The 20877-nt window shown below is 38.6% G+C and overlaps 1 protein-coding gene and 1 pseudogene across 9 annotated transcripts in view; one reads left to right on the top strand and one right to left on the bottom strand.

Moving 5' to 3' along the window:
* PKP4 (plakophilin 4) overlaps positions 1–20877 on the top strand; it is a 255291-nt gene that overhangs the window by 27646 nt on the left and 206768 nt on the right. The gene's annotated exons all lie outside the window — the stretch shown is intronic.
* On the bottom strand, positions 2310–8991 carry LOC118500102 (annotated as a pseudogene).

Genomic DNA, 20877 nt, shown 5'->3' with positions numbered 1-20877 from the left:
ACTGTGGGTAAAGTTAATTATTATTTTTAACTCTCGTATTTTTTTATTAACACTTATTATAACCAGTTGAATTTGTGGAATTCTATTCTACTCTAAGAATTTATATGGGTAAAATTAGGAGATAGAGAAATTAACATATCTGAAAGTTACTGGTTTTCATCAAGAGTCCTGCCAAGTATTTTAAAACTGCCAGTAAAATTTATTATTAGCTGATTTGAGTTTTATTTTCTAATCTGTTGCCAGCTGACTGGTGAATCTGTGGTATGGGTGTGAACATTAAAAAGTAAACATAATAGGAACACTAATAGTTGCACATTTTTCAGTGCCTTTTGATACTAACCTAATTTGGTATCAATTACTTGCCTTTGAGAACCGAAGCATTGAGGTTCTGCTCTCTTGGTTTGGCAAGTATGTTAGAGATGTTTATAGTTCAAGATTAGCATTTCTTCTTAATATGTATGTGTTCTATTCTCAAGATTTTTTTCCTTTGTTTGTGCATGTTGAACTTTAATGACCAAACTGCCTGTTCCATGTTGGATATGCATCTGTATTCCTTTTTCAAAGAGGACCCTACTTAAGCCTCTGGTGTATTTCTTGTGATAAAGATGATGATAATTGACTATATCAACTGACTTTTTAGAAAGTTGTAATAAGTGCACTTTCCTCCTTTATAAGCAGGTTGTTAGCTATGGAGCTGTTCTTTGAAATGTAGTAGGTAAGTGCAATAAACAAAAGATTGCCTACTTCTGTAAGCACTTGAAAACTTGTGATAAGTGGGGTGTCAGCATAGCCCAGATGGACTTGTTAGAAGGGAGTGCTTACAGTAGGAAAGTTCTGCAACTGCCAATCAGAATAAAATATATTAAGATATTATTATTGTAAACCAACTGGTCTAACATGCTCATATCTCCTCTCAGTGTACCTCACTCAGTTGTCCCCAAGTGCTAGCTCTTTAAAAAGGAAAAAACAATTCCATTTGATTATATCACTTCCGTATTTACATGGCTTAGCAGCATTGCTCTGTGATAAAGACTCAAAGCCTGACCATGACCTACAAGGCCTTGTGTGACCTGCTGCCTTCTACAATCCAACTGCCAAACTGGCAGCCTGGCCTGTACACAAGTTCCAATTTTCAGCTTCTCTTAAAATAATAGTCTTTGTTTATTGAGTGCTTACTGTGTGGCCAGGAACTATTCTAAATATTTTATGTCAATTGATACATTTAATGTTTACAACCCTACGAGCCAGATATTATTAGTCCTATATTATAGAAGAGAGTGTATAGTAATACCTAACAATGAAGCATGTCATCTAAATATACATAGCTAGGAAGTAACTGCACTGGCATTTCAGTTTAGACTATTTAATCCTAGACCCCATGCTCTTAACCACTCACTCTGCTCCTTGAGATAGGCTGTCAGTGTAACTATCAATACCACTGTTCATAATTTCACATTTATTTTTAGGATTATTTGATTGAAGTCTCTCTCCCCCACAAGAGTAAGCTCCATGAAGGAGGAACTGTGTCTTTGCTCCTTTCGTCGTTGTGTTTTTGGAGTTCATTACAACCATCTGACATGTAGTAGGTGGTTAGTATATATTTGTTGAATGAGTAAGTGGAAGTCATTTAATGTGACCCATCACTGTGCTTTAACGTGAGACCAGACTCTTTTAAAAGCAAAAATATTTAATTCTCTGTTATCATCATCTGTAAAATAAAGGACTGATACTGAAATTCCTGTAAAGCATGTTGGATTCTAATTCAAAATATATATAACTTTGTAATAGCTAAGGATTTGTTTTTGTACTTTTGTTTTGATTACAAGTATGAAAATAGGCGTTAATTAGTTTCTATTTAGTAACATCTATCCATAATGTCAGTAATAAAAATACATTGGCATAAGTAATCTAAATACAGTTTATAGTAATTTATTTAAAACTTTTAAACAGCATTCATATTTTGTTACAGAAAGAAAATATGCACTCTGATTTTGGCCACACTGAAATTTTTATTTTTTTATTTGTATTTATTTATTTATTTACTTATTTATGTTTTATTACCCCAAACAGTTACATTTTTTTTAAGATTTTATTTATTTATTTTTAGAGAGGGAAGGGAGGGAGATAGAGAAAGAGAAACATCAATGTGCGGTTGCTCAGGGCCATGGCCTGCAACCCAGGCATGTACCCTGACTGGGAATCGAACCTGTGACACTTTGGTTCGAAGCCTGTACTCAGTCCACTGAGCTACGCCAGCCAGGGCATGAATTTTTTATTTTTAATTAAATATAATCATTAATAGTGGAGTTCAAACTAAAATAATTACAAATATGGAATTTGATAAGGAGAATTGGATTTTATAATATTTAATTTGTAATTATAGTTAAATTATTTTGAAGCTCAATTATTTTGCAGTAATTAAAATTACTTGGCAGCTCAATTTGTAAATTCTTTTGTGATGTACTAAAATTAAACTAGTTTCTACCTATTTGAATATATGTTGAATAAGAAGAAAACTCTATTAAGCTGTGTGAGGTATGGAGACAATCTTGTGTCATAAAAGAATTTTTCCCTTGGAGCTTATTATTAAAGTAATAAATCATGATGAAGTCAAGAAATTTAAACAATAAAACTGAACATTTTCCATTGTATAAAATCTAATGGGTTTTGAGGAAAGTTAATAGTCTAGTGGCAGTAAAACTGAGTTTTAGGTAAAACTAAAGACTAAAAGATGAAGATTTGAATGACTATGAAATCCATAAGACCTACAGATATCCAGCTTTTAGAGCAGTGTTTCAGCTTACCTAAGTTTGGACGGTCAAGTAAATTGTGGGGTTTGGAACATAGTGGCCCCTATTTCAAATCCAGCTCTTCTTGACACTGTCCCTATAAGGCAGAGGTTTGATTTTTAAAAGCATGATAGATAAATCCTTGCTACATGGCAAACTGATTTGGGAAGCAGTCTAGAAAGATTCTCAAAAGATGTACTTTTGTGTGTCACCAGCAACAAACAGGTTGTTGTCATGTGACTGATGGTTCCTCCTGAGCATGAACAGTTTGAAGCTGGATCATAGACAATAAAACATGGGAATCCAATGTCAGTCTTTGTAGGTTGAATAAGACTATTTGGGCAGCAATCACTTTAATCATAACTCTGCATGCAAAGAATGGTTATGGTGAGAATTGTCTTCCTTGTGACTTCTATATAACTTCATAGTCATGTGCCTGTTTCTAGCTCTGTGATATTTCTTATACAGTGTTACACCAACATCCTTATATAAGATGTAAATGAGGGGCAGGGGCACAACAGCCAGAGCATGGAGCGTATCACACAATGATCCAACCTGTAGTAGTGACCTTAGCACTAGCATGTCAGCTTTGTGTGATAGTTAAAAATAATTCATAAATGATGTACTGAAACCTTAAGGTATTAATAGAATGTTTTCAACTGGCACAAAACCTTGTTAAAAGTGCATTTTGTATAAACTATTCAATAGTTCTCTAATATTTTATCATTTACTAGTTGTCTTCACCACAATTTTTGGAGGTATATAATATAGTAAATATACACTTTACACACCAGAAGAAATCTGTGATTTGCCTAAGATCTCACAACTGTTGCATAATAGAATCAGAAGCCAAACCTTAGTTTTTGGATATGAAAAGGAAATGCCTTTGTTTGACCATGCTCTTGCTCTGAGTTATTGCGAGAGATGTCATATAGTAAAAATACTGGTGAATTTAGAATTTTGGTTTCTTTGGGTATAATGTTTATATAATTGTTCAATTTAAATTTAGATACACTGTTGCTGAAAGAATTTGAATGTTAGAATAGTTTCTGCAAATACATTTACACACTTTTTTCTTTATACTGAAGTTTCTGATGACTGAATAAGGACATTGTATATCTGCTGCTGGGCACACTCCTGGCTCATAGGGACTGAGTGGTGTCAAATGAATGGAATGGAATGAGAAGGGAAAGAAGAAAGTAAGGGAAAGCAAAGGAAAGAAAAATTAATTTTGCAAGTGTTTTTGTCTTGTAATAGAAGCTCTCTTGAGAATAAATATGGTAATGAAATATATCATTAAATAAGTTAAATAGACAACTCCTGAGATGTACCTAAATCATAAATGAAGTGTTGATTTGTTTCTTCAGTATGGAATCACTCACTTAAGAATTCATTCTGTAAAATCAGACCATAGTCTAAGTAGGTAGACCTTTCATTTTTTCCCCTAATTTCTTCCCTCTAAACCCAGCTTTGATCATTTCTACTAACTTCTAACCATCATCTGTGTGATCCTACAGTAGATTTTATACATGTGCACTACAAAGCAAATAATTACATTCTCATGAAGACAAATTATGAAAATGTTTTTGAGGGAGAGCTGTAAAATGCAGGTACTGTATAAACTTCAAATGTATGAAAGCTTAATTTAATAATTTTTTGAGCCTACTATATATGCTAGGGGCACCCTCTTTTTTTAAGCACTCACTAACTAGTACACATTATCCCTGCTAGAATTTCTTCACCTTCTCAACACTTTCTGTTTCCTTTAAAAGTGACTGTTCATTTGGTTGTACTAGGACTACTGAGGCTTTTTTAGAGATCTACCATGCTGCATTCTCATGTATACCTTGTGATCTTTCCCTATTTTTCTTTCCATGCTACGTAGTACTCTCCCACTTCTAAAGAATGGGAAGAAGCATTCACAAAGAAGATGGGATCTTCCCCAAATCTGTCTCAACTGTTTGACATTCAGCATCTCACTTATATCCAGGTATTCAGTGTCTATATGATAGATAGCTTTTAAGATAGCCCCCAGTGATCCTCACCTCCTGGAATTCATGCCTTTGTATAATTCCTTCCCCTTGAGCATGGCATACATTTACTAACTTCTAATGTAATAGAATATTCCTTAGGATTATATAATGTCACTTTCAAGCACAACACTATTATAAATATTGTGATTCTTGATAGCTTTGTGGTGAAAGAACTTAGAGTCTGCTCCTGAGCCAGGGAAAGGACAAGATCTGTCACTGTTTAAAAAGAGCTGTCCAAAGGATATCTGGAAACAGGTAGGAACAGGGGAGCAAGCCACTGTGCCTTCCAGAGAAGGCTTGCCTTCATTCCTGTTGACTACCTTAGTGATCTTGGAGAACAAATTATGTCACTCTGAGCCATTATTTTCTCATCTCTGTGGTGCTTGAAGTCAAACTTGAGGGTTTTGATGAATCTTTTTTTTTTTAATCTCCCTGCTGTGTCCCAGGCTTCTTTATTTAATATCAAAGTGATAAGTAATGTGGGGATTAAAATCAAGAGTACCCCTAACTCCCTGCCCTTCACTGATTGTGTTCCCAGCTCATTAGCAAAGGAAGAACTGAATCCAGAAGACCTGGAACAATTCTCAGGTTCTTTTCCCTAACTCCACCCTTTCCTGGGAAGGGTAGGCACCTCAGTTTGAATGCACGGGGGGGGGTGGGGGGGGCGCCTCTGAGTAGTGACAAGCACAGAGGGAAAGATTTCTCCCTCAAGGGAAAGGACAGAGAACCACAGCCAAGTGAAGTGAGAGTCCCCTTTACCTGGGGTACTAACAACGGCGCCGTGGTGCCAAGGAAAGGATACTGTTCTCCCTGAGAAGAGAAACCTGGAAGCCTCAAAATCCTCTTGTTGAGAATAGTCACTGCTTGATTGTTTGCCCTCTGGTGACTGTTGCAGACCCACACTCTGAACTAGGTCCTTCTCCAGCCCAAGCTTCTGGGCATTGTGGCTGATCTGCTGCAGGGTGGGCTTTGGGCACTAAAGGAACATGTTCTCCAGGTTGCGCCTGACTCATTTCTTGATACTCGTTTGCTTTCTCTTTCAGGCCTGCACACAGGTCTCTGTTTTGTATATCTCCTGTAGATTCTGGTTGTTGTCAGCTTCCTCCACCCATGGCAGGGGCTGCAGCTTACACGTGTTCTTCAGACTGAGCCGCAGAGCCTTGAAGTGGCGGTGGTTGTTCAGCTCAACACCTTTCCAAAGAGAACCCCCAAGATTAGTCTCACATTGGTCTGCGTATATAGCAGGGTGATCCTCTTCTACTTCAGGAGCTTGGCAGATTGCTCCAGGTCTTTCTGCAGAGCTCTCATGTCCTTGTGGCTTGGCTCCACTTTCCCCTTGTCCAGCTTCACGGCCCCAGGCAGGCCAGCCCAGGGCTTGGGGGAGGTCCCCTCAGATTTGCTCTTCACCCTGGCTCCTGCCTTGCTCTTGTACGAGGGGCCAGGGGTGTCTCCAGGCCACCTCGGGGTACCAGTGCCACTCCAGCCTTAGGTCCACAGGAGGCCATCCCCCTGCAGAACTCATATGGGGGGCACAGAAGAATCCTCCACACTATGGCCCCTAGGCCAAGCCGCAGACCAATTTCTCACCTGCTGGGAGAGCTCTGGAAGCTCATCCAGCTTTCAGGGTCAACCCAGTCTGACTTCTGCCCTCCTGGCCCATTGCCTCCACTCTAAGGCCATTGGAGGCGAGAAAGCAAAGTCAGAAGCCAGTGTCCCACCATGGGAAGGACAGCACCCCAAGCTGGAGCCTGGTGAAAGGAGGGCTCTCCAAGGCACTGCTCTTGATAAATCTCTTCAGTTTACTTCCTCTACATCTAGAAATCTAATATTTTGCTTTTAAATTAAGTTTTATTTAAAACAAAAAAAAAGTTCCATCCAGGTACAGGGAAATTGTTTCCTTCAGAAACCATATTATTTTGGGTATGAAATTTATGTACCATCTTAATTCTTCCATTATTCTGTGATTGGATATTCACATATCTGAGCTCTTTTAGAATTATTATTTACAGTAACTTTCTAGAGTTTATACTTCTTAAAGTCATGAAGTCAGTTTTAATGTGATTAGACTATCTTAATCTTTTTGAGTTTGTACCTCTGACAAAGTTTTCTGAAGCTAAAAATTCCTTGTTAGGTGAAAACGTTATGTGTCCCTTTCTCTACACTGAATGTCTTGTATCCCATACCCCCACTACCCCCCCCCCCCCAACCTGGAGTTCCTCTGGCATGCCTGGAACCTTCTTCTATACTCTAATGTGTTTCTGGTGTCTGGGGCTCAAAATGTTGGTTCCCCTGACCCTTGGCCTTGTGCCTTAGCATTAGCTGGATGAAGGCAGATGGTTCTTTGCCAAGAGTCTTTTCCCTCTCAGGTTCGGAGTTTATTAACCTTTTATTTTGAATGTCAGAGTATCAGAAACTAAATTCTACTACTGCATTTAAGCCGTGTGTTATTCATGTGGCTTACAAAGCCAAATGTGGCTTATAAAGTTTTCTTGCCATTTGGAATCAGGAGAGATAATTTGTAAAGTTATATTTATCAAATAAAGTAAAAGTATATATGACAAAAACATCTACCAAAACATTAGCAAGATATAGGAGGAAGACATTATAATGGGTGAGGGGAGTCTGGATTTCTCAGGCCTTGCTCTAGGGCTGATGGCTCTAAATCCCTGGCCACAGCCCTCCTTACCCCATCCCATTATCAACCTTCTTTGGAAAAATAACTAACAATGTAAACCATTTTTCTTTACCTGCTTGTCATTATTAAGGAAATAATTAGGGGAAACCTTGTCCTCTAATTTCATTTTTAAATAGGCATATAAGAGATGCTAGATAAAACAATTGGATTTATGCAAACTATTTTTAGTCAGTTTAAGGGTGTGCAAATAATTAATACCAGATGGTATCTACCTAGGATTTTTGAAGGATGAAATTGGTATAGCTGTAGCCAATATGTGTGAATTTAGCTTATGAATAGTTACTGTGCCAGCAGATTGGTTGGTGCCACTGTGAGCATGGGGATTTAGAGCATTAGTTGTCTGGCTTTTTTTCCCTGCTAGGCTTCTGGTACCTCTGTGATAACAGATATAGTTGGCAAATCAAATTTTAAAAACTCTTCAGAGGGAAAACAAAACTGATGTTTCCAAGGGCAAGCATTTATTGGAATTTTTTGAAGGGGGTAAAAAACCTACATAAGTAAATTATATATATTTTTCATAAACTTTGAAAGAACCTATCACAGATACTCACTTTTTAATGGGTGCTTATAAAAATACTGTTGGGCTTTAAATGGTGAGAGTGCCTTACCTGTCATAAGTGGTTGAAGTCAGGATATGGGAAATACCAACTCAGAATAAGCCACCTCCCCTTCCTCAGTCCCTGTTCTCTGCTCAGCTCCCTACAGCCTGCTGTTTTCCTCCCATTGCTCTGCTCAGGCCTTGCTCGTGAAGAAAGTCAATTCCCTGATGAAGGTTTTCCACATAGCATCTTGCCCAAGCAGCACTTGACCCCATTGCCTACCCATTCCTTGGTGAAATTTCTTCCTTGCTATTAGGGTATAATTGTGTGTGTGTGTGTGTGTGTGTGTGTGTGTGTGTGTATTTCCTTTTATCTTTCTGGCTCCCATTTCTTAAGTTCTGTTTTCAGCTGACTATTTTCCTCCTGTTTATTTTCTTAAGTTACCTTTTCTCCTGTAATAAAAGTGTTATTTATATTTACAATAGAAAATATGCAATAATAAAAAGGGTAGACTCTCCAAAATTTCAGCACCTAGAAGCAACATTTTGGCCTTCATTCTTTACTGACCCGGGATCAGGCTGCATAAACAGTCTTTATACATAGCATTCTAGTTTCTCCATGCTTAATAATATGTATTTACCAAATGATTTTAATGTTACTGTTTCAAATTTTAAAAACAGTTATAAGTAATATACAGGTAGTTAAAGTCAATACCAAAAGGCATATAATAAATAGTCCTTTGATCCCTCTTGCCTCATATACTTTCAGTTGCTTGCTGTTTTTTTCTGATATTCATCTATTTGTTTTTAAATAACATGGTTATAGTATTTTTTGAATCACAGATACTAGACATCATCTAGTTATTATTTAAGTGTAAATGTCTTATACCCCTTCTCTTTCCACTTTTCTTAATATTTATATATCACATTTAAAAAATTAAATCTCTATTCATTATTTGCCTTATTTTTATTATTAAATATTATTTATCAATGAGCCAACTAGTCACTGGTCTTTATACAAGGTTTTTTTTTCCCTCCAGTATAAATATTTCCCTAATTTTTCCATTTTCTTAATTTTGTTTTGATCTATGGCCAACTATTCTCATACCCTCCCTCAACCTCTTAGCACCATTTGCTGTGTGGTGGTCAGTCTGGCAGATAATAGTGAGTTCCACTGTCCTTTTTTGACCCACCTGCTTGGGGCCAGCCCTCTGTTTTTCTGCTTCACATGGGAATGGTTGCTGTCAAGGCCTGCCTCACAGTGTCATTGACCCAGAGTAACCCTCATCAAGCGAGTAGAGGGATTCCCAACATTCCCGCATGTCAGGAGATAAATTCTGTGATACAGTGATGATGTTACAAATTTGGGGATTTCAGAAGGCCTCTAGTCCTGATGCTAGCTGTGAGTGTGGTTCACCCCAGCCTTCTGATTTGTGTGTGCCTGCTCATTTGTTAGCATACTTTTCCTTTATGTTTTAGAAATGCTAGTCTAGGTCTGACCATTGGTTTTTTCTCATTTTTCCTTCCATACTCACTGCCTCCTGTAGATCCCCTTTTCTCATTCTCTTTTCATTGTTCTGTGTGATTATTGATTACATGCTGACATCTTTTGGGAAGAAGGGAATAGAATCTAGAGTTTAAAATGAGGCTAACATCTTCATACTTCAGGAAGTAGGCAGATTCTTGCCATTGTAAAACCTAGATCATTTTCTTAAAATATAGGAATTTTAAAGCAGGGGTCCCCAAGCCCAAGGCCACAGACCGATACTGGTCTATGGCCTGTTAGGAACTGGGCCACACAGCAGGAGGTGAGTGGCCAGCTAGCTAGTGAAGCTTCATCTGCGTTTACAGCCATTCCCCATCACTCACATTGCCTTCTGAGCTCCACCTATCAGATCAGCTGAGGCATTAGATTTGCATACGAGCACAAACCCTACTGTGAACTGCACAAATGAGAGATCTAGGTTGCGTGCTCCTCATGACAATCTAATACCTGATGAGCTGAGGTGGTGATGCTAGTGCTGGGGAGCTGCTGCAAATATAGATTATGATTAGGAGAAAGGTTTGACTGCACAGGGACCATAATAAGTCTGTTACTTGTGGACTCATAGCAAAATCAGTGAGTGGCAAGTGAGTTGATGTGCTTCAATTGTACAGCTGCATCTAGTGGCAGGCTTAAAGTCAGAATCGGATATTTATTTTAGTCCACACATAGCCCGCCCATTATTTTATTTACCCTTCTTTTTCCTACACTGTGCACTTGTCTCAGTCAACAGTTTCAGTAAGCCCACAAGCTAACCCTAGCTAAAATAAGTAAAAAACAAACGCTGCTGGAGAGCTTCTTTGAAAAGGGGGAGAGACCCAATGATGATACAGCAGAAGACTATAAGACTGCCAACAAAAAGAAAGCTGCATTTAAAAGACCAAGATTCCTACTTAAATTACAGGTTCATTGCAACAGATGATTCACATTCTCCAAGCCTGTTTTGTATAATGTGGCGGCCAGCTATCCAGCAAAGCCTTCAAAACTGCTTTGTCACATGGTGACCAAACACCCTGCATTAAAAGACAAGCCTTTGGAGTTTTGCAAAAGAAAAAAAAACGTGAACATGAACAGAAGCAATTACTGAAGGCCACCACTTTATTAAATGTGTCTGCATTGACAGCATCATTCTTAGTGGCTAACTGCGTTGCTAAAGCTGAGAAGACCTTTACCATTGGTGAGGAGTTGACCCTGCCTGCTGCTAAGGACATTTGTCGTGAACTTTTAGGAGAGGCTGCAGTTCAAAAGGTGGCACGTGTTCCTCTTTTGGCTAGCACCATAACTAGACGAATTGGTGAAATAGCAGAGGATATTGAGGCACAAGTATTAGAGAAGATTAGTGAGTCACTGTGGTGTATAATCCAGGTTGACAAGCCTACCAATGGTGACAACAAGGCAACAATGCTTGTTTTCTGCAATATATTTTTCAGGAGGATGTGCATGAGAATATGTTATATGCACTTGTGTTGCCAACCAACACCACAGCTGCAGAGCTATTCATGTCTTTGAATGATTACATATCAGGAACCTGAATTGGTCATTTTGTGTCAGTGTATGCGTGGATAGATTGGCTGCCATGACTGGACAGCTTTTTGGTTTCACTACTCGGGTCAAAGAGTCGCTTATGAATATGAGTCTCCACACTATGACATCCATAGTGAAATGCTGCCTGGCCAAAAAATGTCACCTGAACTAACGTTTTGCAGGATGTGATTAAAATTATCAACTACATTAAAGTACATGCCCTTAACTCACGTCTGTTCACACCCAGCTCTGTGAGGAGATGGATGCAAAGCACACACATCTTCTCTTATACACAGAAGTGAGATGGCTTTCTAAAGGTAGATGACTGACCAGAGTTTTTAGTTATGAGAGCCACTCCAGAGATTTGTTTTAGAAAAAGTCACCACTGGCAACACATTTCAGTGACACAGAATAGGCCGCAAAATTTGCTTACTTGTGTGACATATTCAACCTGCTCAACGAACTCAATCTGTCACTTCAAGGGAAAACCACAATGTGTTCAAGTTGGCAGATAAAGTGGCTGCATTCAAAGCCAAACTGGAATTATGGGGGCGATGAGTGAACATTGGGATGTTTGACATGTTTCAAACATTAGCAGAGATTTTGAAAGAAACTGAGCAAGGGCCTTCTTCCTCCCAGCTGGTGTGTGATAATCTATCAGCTTTCAAAAGAGTTTGAGCATTACTTCCCAACCACAAAAGATTTCCAAACTGGGAAGGAATGGATCCGAGGCCCATTTGTGAATAAACCAGGTGAACTGACTTTGTCCGTGCTAGAAGAGGACCAACTACTTGAGATCGCAAATGATGGTGGCCTTAAAAGTATGTTTGAGACAACTTCAAATCTCCATATGTTCTGGATTAAAGTTAAGGTGGAATATACCGAGATTGCCACAAAAGCACTGAAAAACCTGCTTCTATTTCTAACATCCTGTCTTTGGAAGCAGGGTTTTCTGCAGTGACAGCAACCAAAACGAGATTACAGAGTAGACTGGACATAAGTAACACACTGTCTCCCATCACCCTAGATGGGACCATCTGGTTGCAGGAAAACAAGCTCAGGGCTCCCACTGCTTCTGCATTATGGTGAGTTGTATCATTATTTTGTTATATATTACAATGTGATAGTAATGGAAATAAAGTACACAATAAATGTAATGGGTTTAAATCATCCTGAAACCATCCCTCCCACCTGGGTCCGTGGAAAAATTGTCTTCCACAAAACCAGTCCCTGGTGCCAGAAAGGTTGGGGACCACTGCTTCAAATGATTCCCTGATGAAAGGGAAAAGGTGTTTACTCTTAGTGTATTTCTCATACTTCAACTCCAGATGCTCATCTATTATTCTACTGTAGGCATGTTGCTGTTTTCAGTACTTTAGGACAATAGGTTATGTATATATATATTTTAAGATTTTATTTATTTATTTTTAGAGAGGGGGAATGGGAGGGGAAAAGAGATGGAGAGAAACATCAGTGTGTGGTTGCCTTTCAGGCACCCCCTCCTGGGGACCTGGCCTGTAACCCAGCCATGTGCCCTGACTGGGAATCAAATGAGCAACCCTTTGGTTCACAGGCCAGCACTCAATCCACTGGCCCTCACTACCCAGGGCAGTTATATATTTTCATCATGTGCATTCTTAAAGTTACTTCACCTTAGTATTAAAATTGTATTGTTGTTTTTAAACTGTGGAAGGGGAAAATAGCTCAGTTTAAACCAGAAATAGTTCTTAGTAGTAAAAAAAAGTGACCCTTTATAGTCTTACCTGAAATTCAGTGGAAATATCATCTGTGCCAAAAATATACTGTGAACTGGAAAGTAATTTGCAATAGTGTGAATAAGTAATTTTAAAACATACCTTAGTTATTTGAAAGTAGATGAGCAAATTATGAACCTGATGTGTCTGAAGCGATGACTAATAACAGTAAGGATGATTTGTTTTGAAATAAAATATTTGAACTAGACAGTCACAGAAAAAATTGTGTAATGTGTGATAGTGGGTTACTTTCATTGTTCAGTTATTTCTTTTTTATTTAGAAATTTTAATATGAAATTTCCTAAACCAGTTGCCATGGCTGGTGTGGCTTAGTTGGTAGGAGTTTTGTCCCATAACCAAAAGGTTGCAGTTTGGTTTCCAGTCAGGGCACATACCTACGTTGCAGGTTCAGTGTAGGTTGGGCATGTGGGATCCCTGGTTCATGTATTTCTGACCCCCATGCTCCTATGGAAGGCAACCTAACAATTCTTCTCTCTCCCATCGATGTTTCTCTCTCACCCTTCCTCTCCAAAAAGCAATGAACCAACTGCAAAGACTTTTTCAAGGTACTATTTTCATTATCGATAAAGGGCATCTCACATTTCTTTTACCATATTGTGCCATGTATAATGTGTACTTTTTTTGCCCAGATTTTTGAGGGGAAAAATAAAGATGCACATTATACATGGCTAGTAGTAATTCCATATCTATGTAAATGTTTTTAGTTCTTTTATTTATGCTTCTGTGTTAAAAGTGTAAATCTAGAAAGCATTAATGATATCCGTATGCAAAATAATACCCTGGAATATGATAACCAGTTTTGTTCTTACAGTGAAATTGCAATGAAAGCAGTTTCAGCCAGTGAGTCAATGAAATGAAATGAAGAGTGGCGTGTTGTTATCCACAGAGTAAGAGATATATATGATGCCAGTTTTTATCCACACAGTAAAGTAGATGATGCCACAAAGTTGAATTAAAAAATTAAAACGGAAGGGTTTTTTTCCTGAAAGTTTGGGCCTGAACGTAGGAGCACATTATACATGGCAAAATGTGGTAATTTGTAAGTAAACATTTATTAAAAACCAGCTAGAAATTATAGTGTTGCTATTTGCTTCTATAAACTTGGAAATATTTTAACTCTTTTGAATCTATTTATTTTCCAATGAAGTGAGGATAATTCCTAACTGTCAGGTTTTGTGGAGATTTCCTTTTTAGCACAATGAGGTTAAATAAATGATTATTCTGTTTTTCAACTTCTACATTTTCGGTAATAAAAGAAAACAATTATATATTTTTTAAGACTGAGAAAGTCTGAAAATGCTAGGACTCCCCCCCACTAGCACCCCCCGTACTGATGAAGGTCAGATAGTTGAATTCACATTGCCAGAACTCTGCTGTTGAGGAATTTGGCAGTAGGCATCAACAGCCTTAAAAAATCAAAAAAGGTGCATTTGTTCTACAAGTTCTAATATGTTGTAGGGCAGTAATCACTCACATGGACAGAAATTGTTTTCAGCTGAGTTGTTTAGAGTATTAAAAACTATAAATCTAAATATGTTAATATATCATGCAGTAAACCTCTATGTAGCCATTAAAATAGTCATATGTTAAAAATAAAAGGAGAGGTATATGTATGAATGTTTAACCTTTCAATGTGGTAAATTGATATCACTTTAAATATATTTTTTAAATGGCTACAGTGATAGGCTAACTTTTGCCACTCTTGAGTTGGGCTACATTTTTGAGTGCCCTTTCTTTCTTTTGGCTCTTTGCCTAGTTTATAGCTCCAAGTTCCCTTTCCCTCGTCTGCATTTCCTACTCCTTTTTATTCGCTTGGTTTTCTTTGCCTGGTGCTAGATATAAACCACATGCAGAAAATACTGACGAAGAAGTTACTTCTTTTAAAAAGGTCTTACAATTCTTTAAAATGTGGCTTTAGAAAATGGTCTCCCAGTTTTTCTGGAAATTTACAGTGTGGTGATTAAGAGCTTAAAAGTCAGATAGGCTTGGGCTTGAATACAGACTGTCACTTGTTAGATGTGTGACCTTTAGGCACGTTATTTTACTTCCTTCTGTGTTCTCAACAGTGAAACAGGGATAATATAACTCAGTTTTGTCTCGAAGATTAAATGATATAATATTTGTAAAGTGCTCAGCACTGTCTGACTCATATAGGAAATATTTAATGGATGGCTGCTGATGTTGCTATTACAGCATTAACTTTTCACAGATGAGATGCAAGCCAGACATCATGTTTCAAATACTGTTTCAGTTCTTTAAACCTCGGTAAGCATTGCTTTCTCAGTGTATGGTCACCAACCTCTCTGCCCCAAACAGATCAACAAATATTACCTGTGAGGTAAAACTCAGAGATTCATCTGATGTTTTATGAGTACTGTAAACATATATGGAGTATGGCAGAAAGAGAATGAGGATGAGAAAAAGCTAGTGTACGATGAATGGATGATTGCCTTGAGGCAATGTGAAGATTGGACCACATGGGGGGATTCTGAATTGCACAGCTTTCTGTATGTTTTTAAATGAATGTGAACGTAACATTAGAAGTTGCAAGGTCATTTGAAATGGGCAAAAAAAATCTACCCAGATGTAAAAAGCATTTTTATGGTCTTTACTACATTCTCATGATGAACTCTTGTGTTTTGGTAGTTTGCTTCAGAATTTTTTGTTGTGAAATGCTTTAAAAGTGTCAGCATTTATCGTGTCACTGGTTTTACATAGCGTTTGAAAAATGTTAACTGTGTTGTGAAAAGTAATTTTGTTTCTTGGGCCTCATTTTCCCTTTCAGCATTCCTCTAGTGGTTGTAATCATTGGGGATCCAATTTATTGTGCTGGCGGTGACTGTATAGTCATTTCTTCAGGATGCTTCCTCTAAGGTCTGGGGATCCCATAGCATTAAACCATGAAGATAAGTTGGTAGGGCACTCTTAGGTTATCTAGAACTGACTGTGGTCTGCTTTGATTTATAGACACTTCTGCTCCTCTTGTTCAGATAGGGTTGTTGCCCCTGTGATTGCATTGGGAAGATGGTGAGTGTTTTTTTTCTCTGGAGGTGGGAGATGTGGGGAGATCCATTTACTCTGCCTCTCCTCACCAGACATGGCTTTCTGCAGCATAGCTGTCGATGGTGACATTACACTGTCTATGACCACAAAAGAGAGCAGAGCTCCCCTTATCACCCACAGATTGAGGTCATGGAACCATGGAGATAATACATCAGTTCTGTGCTCCTGAGTCCAACATAAGTATGGAAGCATATACAGTAAGAACAATAAAGTACTCTGCATGAACGAGGCTGGGGTAGGGGTCTGAAATTATAATTACTTTAGATTACCCATATGAGTAATCTAAACTCATATGGGTTTGAGTAATTTATTGTGGTAATTAATTGGGAAAGCTCATGAATCTTCCTTTTCAATACGTAAGACTAAATGACCCATTGGACTTTTTTTAATTAAAAGAGGCCCCTTTTCTTTAGCACTGTAGATGCATACATTGCATGAGGTTACACAACCACCAACCCAAGGGGAGAGTGTTTCAGTGAAGCCTCTATGTTAGACCCAGAGCTGGCCCAACAGCCTTCCTGCTGAGCAGCCTGTCCCATCCTGTACCTCTATCAATGAGGCATGCCACTGACTCACCTTTGCTCAGTTCCTAGCTTATTCTTAAGAGAAGTTATTTCCTTATGACCCAGTTGTGTCTCTAGCTCTAGAGAAACTGTAACACCACTGAATTTTGGCCAGATAACATTTAACACGTGTCTGTATTTAAGTTAGAATAGCAGAGGTCAGTGTTCTGATGATCCTGAAGGATAATTGGGCATATGTCCACTGCTCTGAAGGAAAATTTGTATTTGTTGTGAGTGGCAGAGCACAGCACCACTTACCCCTACTACAGTTTGAAAGCTCCATGGCCTGACTTCCTGATGTGTTACAAATCATGCCGTTGTCTTAGTACTTTTTCTTCATACACTTGGTTAGAAACAAGGTCAATTATTTATGGGGGGAAAATGTAATACTTGGACCAATTAATATGCTACCCTTATTCCATAGATTTTTTTCCTCAGACTTATTGGACAAAATGAAGGATACTAAAGCACAAAGACAATGGAGAATGGGAGTTAGGAAGTAGGATTCATGAATTGAACAAAGTATCACCTTTCCACACTTGAATTTGCAATTTCTGATTCTATTACTATGCACAGTAGCATCACATTTACTAGAAAGAGAGGTTGTAATCTGACAGAAATGTTAGAAAGTTCTAATTATTATACTAATGCTAGAGGATGTAGTCATGAAAGTCATCCTCAATAATAAGTTTTTGGCATTTTTACGTAGAGTATAAAAGGTAATTTAATATATTTTACACTCATGAGTAATCATTGCAAAGTAATCTTGCTTGCTTGTTTCCTAATTACTCTATTTTTAGCAGTGCTATCTTTTCTCTTCTGCAATAAGCTAGAACGTCCTAACCTACAGAACAGTGCACGCCCCTGTAGCACAGTAGCAAGTGTGAAGGCCCACAGTCAGCTCAGTTGCTTCTGTAGAGAAAGCAATCATCCCAACTGCCAGTAATGACAACCTTGTTGATTATACCAGTGAAGGTCTGTTATTAATCATTCATAAATAGTCATTGTTGCCTTAAAAATATGTTTTCGTTGTTTGGTAAACATGTATAATAGCAAAAAGAAATAAAGATAACTCATCCTCACTAAAACCTGAGTTCTATAGCAAAAAGACACAAAAATCTTCTATATATAGATATTTTGTATCCCTGAGCAACAGAAAATGCAGTTGTTATTCGCAGCAATGCCATGGAAAAATATAATCTTGCAGATGGGAATAGCCTCCATTTTTTTCATGGATATACCTCCAAGTCAAAGTCTATGGCGTCAGCCATGGAGTCTTTGTCAGCATCCATGAGGTTGAGGTAACTCTCCTGTGGTGCCCTCCCAGGGCACCCTGGACTGCAACTTCTCTTATCACTTTGGGGCCTGAGCCTAAGCCAAACAAAAGCAGCCTGTAACTGTAGATGAAGTTGTGATTCCAGACTAGTCCTTACCATTTTTCTGCTGGCCTTCTCTGTAAGAGTGAACTACCAGACTTGTAACCCTGGTGTTTCCAAACTGAGCTCCTAGCATTGGTTCTTCCTCCTGTTTTCCCTAGTTTCATTTTGATACCAGACATAAAACTATAACTCATCTTTGATTTTTCTCCTTCCCTTGTCCTCATGTCCATCCAGTTATTATCTTATTAACTAACTTGTTTGACTTATTTCTGTAATACTTCTGAAACCTATATTCTCAGTGTAATTCCCACTTCCATTTTTCTTCCTGCCTGAACTTCTGGGATAACCTCCTGTCCCCTCTTCTTTCCAGTCAGACTAACAGGGTATAGATAAAGTGGTCTTCCTGAAACAAAGGTCATGACATTACTCTTCCATTTAGATTTTTCCACTGGAGCCCTGATGCCCCTCATGCAGCGTCAGACTTCTTGGCCTACAGTCATCCTTGCATTTCCCAGGATTTTACATTATCCCCATTCAGGCATCTTGTCACTCAATCAAAATGGAACGATCATCATCTCTATACACATCTACAGCATGTTGTCTCCATTCTTTCTGGCTGTGCTTTTCACTCTGTCTCCAATCTTCTTCCCATTTCTTTACTCACTGTTGAAGTGCTTTGTACCCTTCAAGGCCCTGCTCAGGTATTTCTTTCACAAAGATGTTCCTGATCTCTAGTACCCTCCTTCCTCCTGCACACATGTGCATATACATGCCATTTCCCACTTTGTTTGTACCTCTTTTAATTACCTCAGATGCTTTTTAACAGTGTGTATATGGCCATATGTCTTATTATTTACTTCTGACCTTAATTTCTTTAAAGTCAGCATTAGCCTCTGATTCACTGTTCTGTTTTCCATGATACTGGGCATGGTGCCCCACACATAGATCAATAAATGTATCCAGAGATCTTGATTTTTAATCTTTCCACTCATCTTTGTTTTTTCCTCTACAAAATGCCTTTGATATTTGGTAATATTTATAAAGTTGTATAGGAAGTAATGGTAAAAACAATCCTTGACCAGTTTTAATTAAAGATAATGTTCTTTTGTGATCTGACCAATTTTATGAGGATTTTGTGTTAATACTTATGTTCTGTTTGTAAGTGGGGAAAGATAGACTTCTTATAACAGAAGTGGAATGGAGGCATCCCTGTCTTTTCATACTTTGCAGTATAAAACTGTAAATCAATCTCATGTGTTAAATACATTTTTAATATTTTTAACAGGCCATGGAAGTTTGTATATTGGTGAAGAGATTGTAAGGGTAGTCTACTGTGAGAAGTCATTTCCATTCTTCTGTTAATTAGAAAAGTTTCCTCTAAGAGAACATTTTAGAGTCCAGTATGAGAGGGAAAGAAATTCAGAGGGATGTAGGCATCTGCAAGAGGGCATAGACTAATGAAAAGGTACTTATGTTCTGAGCAACTATGACAATTGTGCCTTTAGTCATTCTTTGTCAGAATTGCTGTTTTGGACAGAATGGGCACCCGAGGGTTATGACTGACCCCCAAATCTTTTTTTAAAGATTTTACCTATTTATTTGTGGAAAGAGGGTAAGGGAGGGAGGAAGAGACGGGGAGAGAGGATCATTGATGTGAGAAAGAAACATAGCTCAGTTGCCTCTCACATGTGCTCGAACAGGGAACCAGGCCCACAACCCAGGCATGTCCCCTGACCAGGAGTCAAACCAGCAAACTTTCACTTTGCAGAACAACACTCAATCAACTGAACCACACCAGTCAGGGTCACCCCAAATCTTAATGTCCAGCCTCCTTGCTTTTACTATGCTGCTTGAGGCTACCTCTGACTAGGAGCCATTTTGTTGAGCCGTTGCTTTGTTTGAGAACCGAGGAGGTAGGAAAGTTTATCATAGCTGCTAGAGCTGGGCAGAGATGGGTTTTAGATTGTACTTGGCAGGAACCACAAGCATTTTCAAAAACCCCCAAGGAAGAATCCTGACTCAGCAGCACTCTGCAGACACTATACTCCTTGGGGCAGGATTCCTGATTTGGCTGTACCAGGTCCCAGGGCCTCCTGAGTTCTGGCTTCTAGTGGGCTATTTGACTTCTGAAATGTGTAACCAAAAAGGGCAACATTGCCAATGATAACCTTTCATGTAAAAAAACAAACAACAAATACCCCAACATTTCATTGCCATGCACCTCTGCCTTTTTGGCCTTTCTGGGTATCCACTGTATCATTTAAAATGAACTCTTTTATTTCTAATTGCTTCATGCCAAGTTGGCTTATGTGCTTCTGTTTCTCAGCATTCCACGGATGCCACACTACTCAAAGGTGTGCTTTAGTTCATCTTCACAGATTTCTCCAAGCCTGCTCTGCAAAGTCTCCCTGCTTGAGGTTGTCATGCAACAGCTGCTTGCATACCCTGCTGACATCCCTGCGCAGCACATGTCCAGCCAACTGAGCTGAACTGGAGTGAATGTGCCTTCATTGCTGGGGAACTAACTATGCTCTGGGACTTTGCCACTTCTGTCTTGCTGTCTGATGTTCAGTGTTTTGTTGAAGAGGCAGATTTAAATATTTCAGTGAAGACAGAATCAAGTTTCATTAACTTTGTGAAAAAATGCATGATTATTTCAATCCATCCAAATTATATTGGTTTTGATTCATTTTCATACTATCTTCTCAGCACATGAACGGCATCTGCTAGGTGAGGTTTTCTTGCCTTATGTAGGTTGTGACCTTGATCTTTCCACTTAATCTTTTTTCTTTTTCCATTGCTTTGAGGCAGTGGGGAGAAAAAAAGAAACATAGATTGGTTCCTTTCTCTTATGCAGCCCAACAGAGGAATGAAACCACAACCTGGGTATGTGTCCTGACTGGAAATCGAAACTGCAACATCTTGGTCCACAGGACAATGCTCCAACCAACTGAGCCACACCAGCTAGGGCATCC

Source organism: Phyllostomus discolor, chromosome 4 (genome assembly GCF_004126475.2).
Source record: "Phyllostomus discolor isolate MPI-MPIP mPhyDis1 chromosome 4, mPhyDis1.pri.v3, whole genome shotgun sequence".
In the NCBI taxonomy this organism is placed as follows: Eukaryota; Metazoa; Chordata; class Mammalia; order Chiroptera; family Phyllostomidae; genus Phyllostomus; species Phyllostomus discolor.
This window is presented reverse-complemented; position numbering and strand designations above follow the sequence as displayed.